Source organism: Asparagus officinalis, unplaced genomic scaffold (genome assembly GCF_001876935.1).
Source record: "Asparagus officinalis unplaced genomic scaffold, Aspof.V1 AsparagusV1_Un276, whole genome shotgun sequence".
NCBI classification, from domain to species: domain Eukaryota; kingdom Viridiplantae; phylum Streptophyta; class Magnoliopsida; order Asparagales; family Asparagaceae; genus Asparagus; species Asparagus officinalis.
The window spans coordinates 108,953-119,059 of record NW_017972541.1 but is presented as its reverse complement, the minus strand read 5'-3'; the positions used below and the strand labels follow the sequence as shown (position 1 = coordinate 119,059).

Here is a 10,107-nt window from a genome sequence, read left to right as displayed (position 1 = left end):
AAATTTTGTATCTCCATTTGGAGAGGAGGGTTACTCTTAATTGAGAAGACCTTTCAAATTTATAACTTTTTGTTACAATTAATAAAATAATATTTTTCACTACGTTATATTTTTCTTCCATTTGTTGGATGATGAAGATGAAGATGAAGATCAATTTGAAGATTTGTTTTTATTTTCTCTTTTATTTTTTTTATTGCTTAGTAGTTTAGATTTACATTAATGTTAGTAATTTAGATTTACATTAATGTCTTATAGTATAGATTTACTTTCATGCTTTTATTCTCTTACTTTAATTTCTTGTATTTAATTCTTGTAATTTATTGTATAGTTTAGTTCTTGCAATTTATTTTGTAGATTAGATTTTTTTTCTTCTTGCACTATTCGCCTTGAGACTAGAACTCTCTTAAGATTAGTTTTTCTTTTTGCTTGTTTTTATTTTCTTTGATTTACCTTGAGGTTAGAACCCTTTAGGGAATTGCCCTTTTCTTAGATGTAGAATTAATTCTTATTGGAACTCTAGAGATTGCATGAAACTAGCTTTATTTCTCTTATGATTTGTTAATCATTCTCTCATGCTTAAGTTGTTCGTGCTTAGGATATTCAACTAAAGAACTAATTGGTAGAAAGAATTCTAGAATTACTATTTAGTTGTTATTCTTTTCATGAGCAATAATTTTACTTGGATGATAATTTGATTACTATTTAGTTGTTATTCTTTTCATGAGCAATAATTTTACTTGGATGATAATTTGATAGGTTATACTTTCCTTGAGTGGTTTGATAATTTCATGAGCAATAATTTTACTTGGATGATAATTTGATAGGTTATACTTTCCTTGAGTGGTTTGATAATCATACCTAATAAATCTAAAGTAGAATGTGAAAAAGCGAATGATTCATATCTTATATGTGAGATTAGCTAGTGGATTCAATTCTAGATTCCTCATATATTTAAATCCTCCATTTTGACCTTTTAAAATTTTCATTTCATTCTTGCTTTTTAGTTTTCCTTTGATTATTTCTTCTCTCCTCTCAATCTCATTTTTATTGTCACCGGTATATATTCACAACAATCCTCATATCTCCTCACAATCACACACATCCATCACTCCTAATTGTCACGCACACAACATAAGAACTCATTCTAATTATTTCTTACAAACACCTTCCTCGTGTGATCAATAATTTTTTATACTATAACTTGATTAGTTGTGCACTTACAACTTTTAGACATCATTTATGCCCCCATCAAGTTTTTGCCGTTGTTGCCGGGGAATGGTGTTTAAGTTGGATTTTAATTAATTTGGTTCTTTAACTTGTGTGTTTTCTTGTGAAGGAACCGCTTGGAGTTGAAGATTAAGGATTGAAGATCGAGGATTTGAAGAATTGCTTGAGGTTTGATTCATATTTAGGACTTTCTTGAGGTAACTCTTCTTTCTAGAATTTTCAATTCCACCATTTAGTTAATTCTTCACAATTAGAGATAATTAGGACTTAAAAAAAGATTTTATTTTTGTCGATCATAATAAAAGCCACCCTCCACTTGGACATTTACTAACAAGATAATAAATTCAAACAATATTCCCCATTCTCACAACTGTTTGATTATTAACCCTAATTAAAAAAAAAATCTTTTTATCATCCTTTTTAGTCGCTTTTAATTCCTAGAGTTGCATTGCATATAATAGTAGGAATTCACCAAAGTGATTTGAGCATCTTGATTTGGCACACACTTGAAAATGTTCTTAAGGGCAAAACCCTCTAATTAAGATAAGGTAAGGGATTTTATCATCATTTTCTTAACCCACAAATCACTAATTCCTCACTTCACAAACCCAAGCTCCCTAAAACTCATTAGACGTTGGCCCCTAAGGACTCGAGCTCAATAATGAACAAGAAATCCCTAAGTAAAATGGTTCAAGTCTTCTTGGATTAGTTGGTGCCTAAGGCAATGGTTAGGGGTTACATAAAGTGTTCTGTAAGGAACGAGATACTTAATTGATCTCTGATCACCCTCTAGTACTATCCTTTTATGGCTAACCGACCGAGTAAAACTTTGATCTTTTCACCTAAAGAATTTTTGGTTAGGAGCCGGTCTAGCTGAGTTAGGCTTAATCCTAGAGTTTAGAGTGATTGAAAAGTGATTGTTTTTTTATTTGTTTTAAGGGAAAATTGCTTCAAGGCCCCAAAAGTGAAAAATTATTGTGCAACAGCCCCTTGTACTTTTACTCTTTGTATAAACCAAAAATACACTGTCAAAGTGCCTTTTAGCCCCTCCAGCTCAGCAGAATGAGCTGTAATTCTCAGAAACCCGACTCTACCCTTCCCGCCCACTCCGCCACAGCCCGCATACGTTGGTAACGGTGCCCGCCCACTCCGTACTTTGGCGGCCATTGGGGATTGTTAAAAGTTATGAGGACAGTTATGAGGGGTAGTTAAGGAAATTTTTAGGGCATAAGGGGTTGTCGAAAGTTAAAGAATAAAAATCCTAATATCATAAATGAGAGAGTGAGAGATAAAACTTTAAAATATATAACCCATGATGAGTTAGACTAATAATGGAGGGGACCCGCGCTTTTTTCCTCCATTTTCGTCGTCGAATCGCATTAATTGCAATGGCAGAGATCACCGGCTCGATGACCAGCTCCAGGGATGAATGAGACGGTTTCCTGTGTGAGAGAAGAGGGCATCTTCGGTAGACTGGTGAAAATACATAGAATATATGTATAAAAGTTGGCTTTTGGGGCTAGGCCACATTTTTTTGGCTTTTTTGCGAGCTAAAGATTAAGGGGGGGGGGGGGGGAATTGATAGAGCTGGCATTTGACACATTTTTCCCAAAAACAATTTTTTTTTGATGAGTTTTGGAATATTGAACTGTAAACAAACACTATTTCCCCTACACACGACACTTTTTGTATTTCATGTCTTTAACACACAAGAGGTGAGGTGAAAAAAAAAAAGACAGCTGGTGGTTCTCATCACTCCGTGGCTTTGCTCGCATCAAAGTAGACAACTAAGCTCGGCCTTGCTGTTGTCCTTTTCCAGACTTCGAAATGAGGGAAGACCCGTGCGTGTGGTTGCGGAGCCAGAGGCACGCTGTTGCTGGAGTTGATGAGCGACAAACAAATGTGAATTAAAAGGCGGCACGTTCGATGAAAAATCCAACGACATTTAAATCAAACGGGGCTCAGATTTCCACTCTTCCCTCACGCTCAGGTTTTCGGACGCCCCACCACATGAGGCTCAACCTCAGTCTCAGCTTACATGATTAACCCTTTTTCTTTAGGTTTTTTTTTTACCTAAAAACCACATTTAAAATTATTTTTTATCGTTTATTTCTACATTTAGGTTTTTATTGCGATCAGCAATCTTCAAGTTAAATTTTCACTAAAAAATTAAAAGTAGCTTAAAAATTTCAAGTTCAACGTACGTAAGTTGTATCCTAACGAATCTAAATACTGAAAGAATGAGTCACGTATCTTGAATATGAGTTTTTTTTAAGGTAATTTTTTATTTTTAGTAAAAATTTTGAGTGGAAGGTTGTTGATTTCAACTAAAATAAACTTTAAAGTTTGTTTATTTATAAATTAAAAATAAAAAATTGATTCAGTATAATTACTCTATTTAAAAAAAATTAGGGAGCCTTCTCTTTATTTTGTATTTTATAATTCAAATTCAGCTTCCTCTTTTTCTTCTTTTCTCTCTCTCTTTTTAGCCGCTCAAAGAAGAGATATGTAACACTTTCCTATATAATAGAAATGAAAAAAAAAAAAGAATTTAGATTCTTTCTTTTGACATTTCGACAATCAACATATAACTATTTCAATCGCTAATATCAAGACGAATATAGCTTTTTTTTTAATTAAACTCAAACATATGTCAAATGAATTGTATTTATTTTACTTTCCTTTAATAAGGTAGAACTCATGCTTTAAACTGACGCATGGTTTTTATGTAATTAAGAGTTTGGTTGCATTGTTTTTGAGAAATGTTTTCTCAAAAGTACTGACGCATGGCATTTATGTAATTAAGAGTTTTCTATACATTTCTATAAACTGTGTTTGGCTCCAAAAAAATTTACAGAAATGTTTTCTGTAAAGTGCCCAAAAGTACCAAATTTTATGGAAATTGATTTTCTTCTAAAATGGGAGGAAATCTCTTGGAAATCTGACCCATTCATTATTTAAATAATAAAACTCATTAACTCTTTTCTACAAAGTTCTCACTTTTCTATAAAGTTTGTGGTGTTTGGTTACATTTCTATAAATTATAGGAAATGTTGCTATTTTCCCAAGAGTTATTTCTCATTTTCTTGTTTTGAACCAAACAAGCACAATACAAAAAATAAGAAAATTTGTACTTTTTAACTTCTCAAAACTTTTCCTATAATTTTTTTAAGAAATACAAGGAAATCAAATTTGGGATGGAAAACATTTCCTATAATTTATAGAAATGTAACCAAACACCCCCTAAGAGGAGAGAAATTACCGAAAATTCCTCTGCTGGTTATAAAATTATCCACTGGCTTTAAATGTAACATGTTATTCTACTTAAATGAGCAAGTGGTGACTTTATGCCCCAAAAATTAAACTTCTGCTCCGTCGTACAAAAGCATAAAAAAGGCATAAATAAGAATTAAAATGTTTACAGATTATCTGAAAAGGGGACAAGTTCACAAAACATCATTGCAATTTCAAATTCAAACATTTGAAGGGACTTTAACATATATATACACAAAATAGGTAAGCAGAGTAAAGGGGGGAAAAACGCTGTTCTTTATAACTGGGAACTATTATTATCATCTTATAACATTCACATAAGCCTATCTATATTTTGCTAATGCCCTCCCTCCCCCTTATACAGTCAACCCCAAAAAAAACATTACTGTTACAAGTTACACCTCCATAAATTATACATTTATACCACCAAAATAAACAAGTAACTATTAAGTAAGTGAAAAAAAATTAATTAATTAATTAAAAACAGCAAAAACTACTTTTACACTTTAACCCCTCAACTCCGCCCCCCTTTCAGGACCTCGAAACCGCCTCCGCCAGCTTCCCGATCTTCATCCTGATCTCCGCCGGCAGCTTCAGCTCCGGCCTGTTCCTCCCCTTCTCCAACCTAAAATCAAACCCAGTCGCCATCGATAAACCTCCTCGGAGCTCCACCCGCCCTCCTCAGCGAATCGAGCACCGATCCGCCTTCAGCAGCAGCGCATCGAGCACCGCCTGAGCGTCCACGCCACGTCACCGAACTCCGACGAAGACGCGGCGAGGCCGTTCACCTCCACCATTCTCATTGACCCCCGTTCTCCCCCACCCGCTCTTCAACACCGACCCGAATCGAGTCGAATACTCCGCTGAGCCACCCGGCCAGCTTTCACCATCCGATATCTCGACGAAGCGCTTCGGTCGGACGTCGACGAAGAGCTCCGCCCGCTTGCGGTCCAGGCCGCGGCGTCGCGACCAGAACTCGATCCACGCGGGTTCCTCGGCAGCGAGTCTCCGTGCGGGCAGCGAGTTGGAGCGGTGAGAGGCGGGCGCGAGGCGCGAGGAAGCGGGCAAGAAGAAGTCGGCGAGTCGAGGCCGCAGAGCGAGATCTGGTTGGTCGCCGACGAAGAAGACGGGCGTTCCCCGCGACGAGAGGGGAGGAGGGAATGTAGACAGCGGTGAGACGGGGATGAGGAGGGGCCGCCTGAGGGAGGAGCGGCGTGCGGAGGGCGGCGGGGGGTCGGAGTGGCGAGGGCCCCAGGATTTGGGCAGAAGGAGTTGCGGGCGATCTGGAGGAGATGGGCGGCGATCGGGAGGTCGAGGGAGGGCGGAGGAGGGAGGGGGGGGAGCGCCAGTTGGAGGAAGCCGCGGGAGTGAGAGAGGCGAAGGGACAGAGATGGGCGCCCGGAGGTGGGGGAAGGTCGGAGGCCGAGGTGTGCGACTCGATGCGGGTAGCTCGGGCCTCGTTGAAGGCCCGGCCGACAGCTGGACGCGGGGAGGACGCCCAGGCTCGAGGCCGAGGCGAGAGGCGAGGGAGTTGGAACGGAGTGGAGGCCGGGGGGAGGTCGACAGCAGGGGCCGAGCCCCGGTCGAGAGGCGCTGGCCCGGCGGCGTCGGAGGGGGTTAGGCGGAGGGTTGAGCGCGATCGACCGTCGACCATGGCCGGGGTTGCGGTTTTCGGATTTTTTTTTTTTTTTTGCGATGGAGGGCGTTGGGATTTGGGTTCGCCAGGTTTTAATGGGAGGGGGGAGGATTTCGAGTCGTTATTATTTGTTTTTAAATGGGGGAGCAACGTGAGGTTTGGGTTCGGTTTTTTGCCGTGGGGCGAAGGGGGAGGGGTAACAATTGTTTTTTTTTTTTTTTTTTTTGGGAGAGAATTTTTGGGTGTTGAAAAAAAATGCAGAGCATGCCCTTGATCTGGGAGTGAGCTGTGCGCTGAGTTAAGCGATGACTGGTAATAAAAGTTAAGGCAGGCGGTGGGAGACAGCATGCCGTAACTCACGGAGACGGGGGCGTCCTTTTAAGTCGGCTGCTGAGAACTGAACGCTGGCCGGTTGTGCTCGTAGCGATGATGTTAACGAGGTTTGTCCCCACGGTCTATTATCGAGAGATCTCCAAGGGGCCGGAAAAATCCAGCCCCTTAGCTAAATTAAGGGGGATTTAAGGGAGATGTGGTCCAAGGGACCGGAAAAAAAAACCCCTTCACCCCATGTCCCTTAACTTCCTCACCAAATTAAGGGGAATGTTAAAATCCCTTAACCTTCCCCTTGTAATTTTATATTAATATATATGTTTTTAGAATTAATTTATAGTTAATTAAATTTAGTTAATGTATTGTTAATTTAAAATAATATAATTAAGTTAATGTATAGTTAATTCAATTTAATTAATATTTTGTTCTAAATTAATTATTTGTTAAATTTTAATATGAATAATTAATTTAATGATTATATAAGGTAATTTCTTAATTTAAATTAATTAATTAATCATTTTTAGTTATTAATATTTAATTATTTATTCATTTATAAATAAACCACATATTTAATTAAATCCTAATCTATAAAATTAAAAAACTAAATATAATTAATTAAGGGGTATGGGACTTTTAAGGGGGAACCATTGGAGAAGAACTAACCCCTCCCTTAAAGTTCCCCCTAGATTAAGGGACATTCAAGGGATCCCTTGGAGATGCTCTTACAAGCTAGCGTGCACCCGTGCAGAGCACAGCTCTCAAATTTTTTAGTATTGTATTTTGAACTTATTTACCTCTAAGCTTTAATTTAATTATTATATGCTTAAATTTAGAATATATATCTACTCCTCTATACTTAAAGGAGGATTCAAGTTTTAATATATTTGATTTAGAAATATATATACTCATTTATACTTAGAGAATGATCTAAGTTTTAATACATTTAATTTGATTTACTGTTTATAATACAGTAAAGTGTTGTTGCATAAACAGTAACTTCAAAAAAATATAGTGGGAGATTTGATTTACTGTTCACAGTACAATAATTTGCTACAACATGTAGACTAAGGGTAATTTACTGTTCACGGCACAGTTGTTTCTGTAGCATGGATGATGATTCTTTTTGTTCTCCTATAAGTATAGAAGAGTAGATGCTCTTAAATTAAGGATAAAAGCTTCAAGAATAAACGAAGAAGGAAAATTGAATTGTGACGTAATAAAATATATTTGATGGATAAATTAAAAAATCGGTATATTTTGTAAGGCCTCTTTACTAGGGCTTCTATTTTCCCCCCCCCATAAATTTGATAATATTTGGATATCAAAACTTAACCTTCGATGCACTTAGATCCATTTCATCGCTGTTAGTAAAAATTTCATGTGAAACATCACGTGAGGTCATGTGATTCTCAATTTGGATCGCCACAAAGATTGTATGATAATGTAATAGGGATAATGTGATTGTCACATGCTTGTCTTCCTCCTTTATTCAATATTGGGGATGAAATTCACAGCATGGTTTATATCCAAAATCCATCTTTTTCAATCTAATTTACAACAAATTGAGGAGTAATGATTCTATCAAAACATCGTATATAAAAAGGTGATCTATACCATTCACGACGATTAGAAGGTTAGTTTGGAAATTATACAACCCTTCCATCTATGGTGTATATGACCTTTCTAACAGGATCTCTACTTCAAATAGCGGATCATCTTCAAATTAGGAGATACCCTCTTTAAATGCAATATCAAAGAGATTTAGATTGTAAATAAGCATTAGATATGGTTTCAATAATTTCACATAAATGTTAATTTATCAAATTTAGACAAAATTATTTTCAAAATCTATGTTTTCATTCAATTAAATTAATCTCTCTCTCTCACAAGTACATTTGCAAATAGGGAATTTGACAAATTTTTTATTTGTTAAGTCTTTATATATGCCATCGCACTTGAACCTCAGCCACATCAGCATCTTAAACACTGCTTAAATTTGTGAATGTGTGATCACGTGATATTTACCCACCAATTTCATCGATGTTGGCTGCGGAATGAGTCTAAATGCATCGAGCTAGGGTTATGTTTTAATACATTAATATTGTCAGAGCTAGAGAAAATACCAATGTGGTGAATGGGTCTTACAAAATATGCCAGTTTGATAATTTAGCTCATATTTGATAACAAATAGGTTAAATCTATTGTGTAAAAGTTCATATTTAATTCATCTAATACAGGAATAAGTATTTGGAATTTGTATCATCCAATTGAATTTGATTGAAAAATAATTGAAATTTTGATAATACTCGACCAATTTCTACTCCTAGTCACAACTCAAAGGAGGTGAATTATCAATAATGACTCCATATTCAACAATTTCTTCTCCTTTTAAAGCTCTGATTTATCTTCATTGATTATTGGGCAATTATTATGAAACCCTCTTCAGGTTTGACAGTTTATCATGAAACATCATAGCATTATTATTTTTCATTACAAAACACCATGCTATTAAAAAAACTACTAAAAAATATTTATATGCCAACTACCCTTTTCTTCTTCCTCTTAACACATTTGCCTTTTCCTGCCAAGGACAAAAAAATAGATTAGAAACTAAAAGTAACACAAATAGAGGCTAAACTCAAAGGATTGAAAAGATTACATTGATATTGTATTAATTCTATCTTTGCTAATGGCTGTAGTTACTTAGACTTGACGCGAGGAGAGAGAAGATAGATTTTGCTCAGTTTGAGGTAGAAATTTTATTGAGGGGTATTTTAACAAAAAGTTGTGTTGTAATGGAAAAAAAAATTAATAGATTTCATAATAAATTGTCAAACATGAAGGGAGTTTCATAATATTTATTTGTAATTATTACTTAGAAAAAAATTTCGGGGGAGGGGGAGGGGGAGGGGGTAGTCACCTAGAACTTAAAATTAGAACTGAGATAATCTGTGTGATAAATTTTTAAGGTGTTAGTCACATAGAACTAAAAGTAGAACAAAATTTTATAATGTTAGTCAAGTAGAACTCTAACAAAACTAGAATTGGGATAATGGTACAAAATTATCCTACTTTTTTTATTTTTCTATACAAAAATGAGAGTTCTAGACTCTCAAATTATTCCAAGCTTTAGCTTGGAACTAGGTATAAAAAACTAGAACTCGTATTTATTTTGTTATTTTTTATTTTTTACATATATATTTTTTCCTTTACTTCTTTCCTATTATGGTTATCACCATCATTACACCATCATTATAATAATAATTGTAAATATCTTATAGTCTAACCAAAAGTTATTTAATAGTAAAGAACATTCTTGTAAGCAATTATCAATCAATAATAGTAAGTTTAAAATACATAAATAGTATTTATATCTTCAAAATGCATAAATATATGTTTCATGATTATAAAATTTTATCCCACGTTATTTTATCATAATATCGCACTTCACAAAATTATTCCTATTTATCCCACTAAAATATCCCACTAACGAAAAATCATTCCACTTCAACAATTATCTCATTTTACATAAAAATGTTCCAATTGACTAACACCCCAGTATTTATTTTTAAAGTTAATGCAACTTTTTTAGGATATTTAACTTAAGCTTAAAAGTAACACATGGTGATAAACAATTTACG

General features: G+C 35.7%; 1 pseudogene; it reads right to left on the bottom strand.

The window, feature by feature from the left end:
• Window positions 1-4,852: 4,852 nt before the first annotated feature.
• The window catches only part of LOC109827521, a 15,242-nt pseudogene continuing 9,987 nt past the window's right edge, over window positions 4,853-10,107 (bottom strand).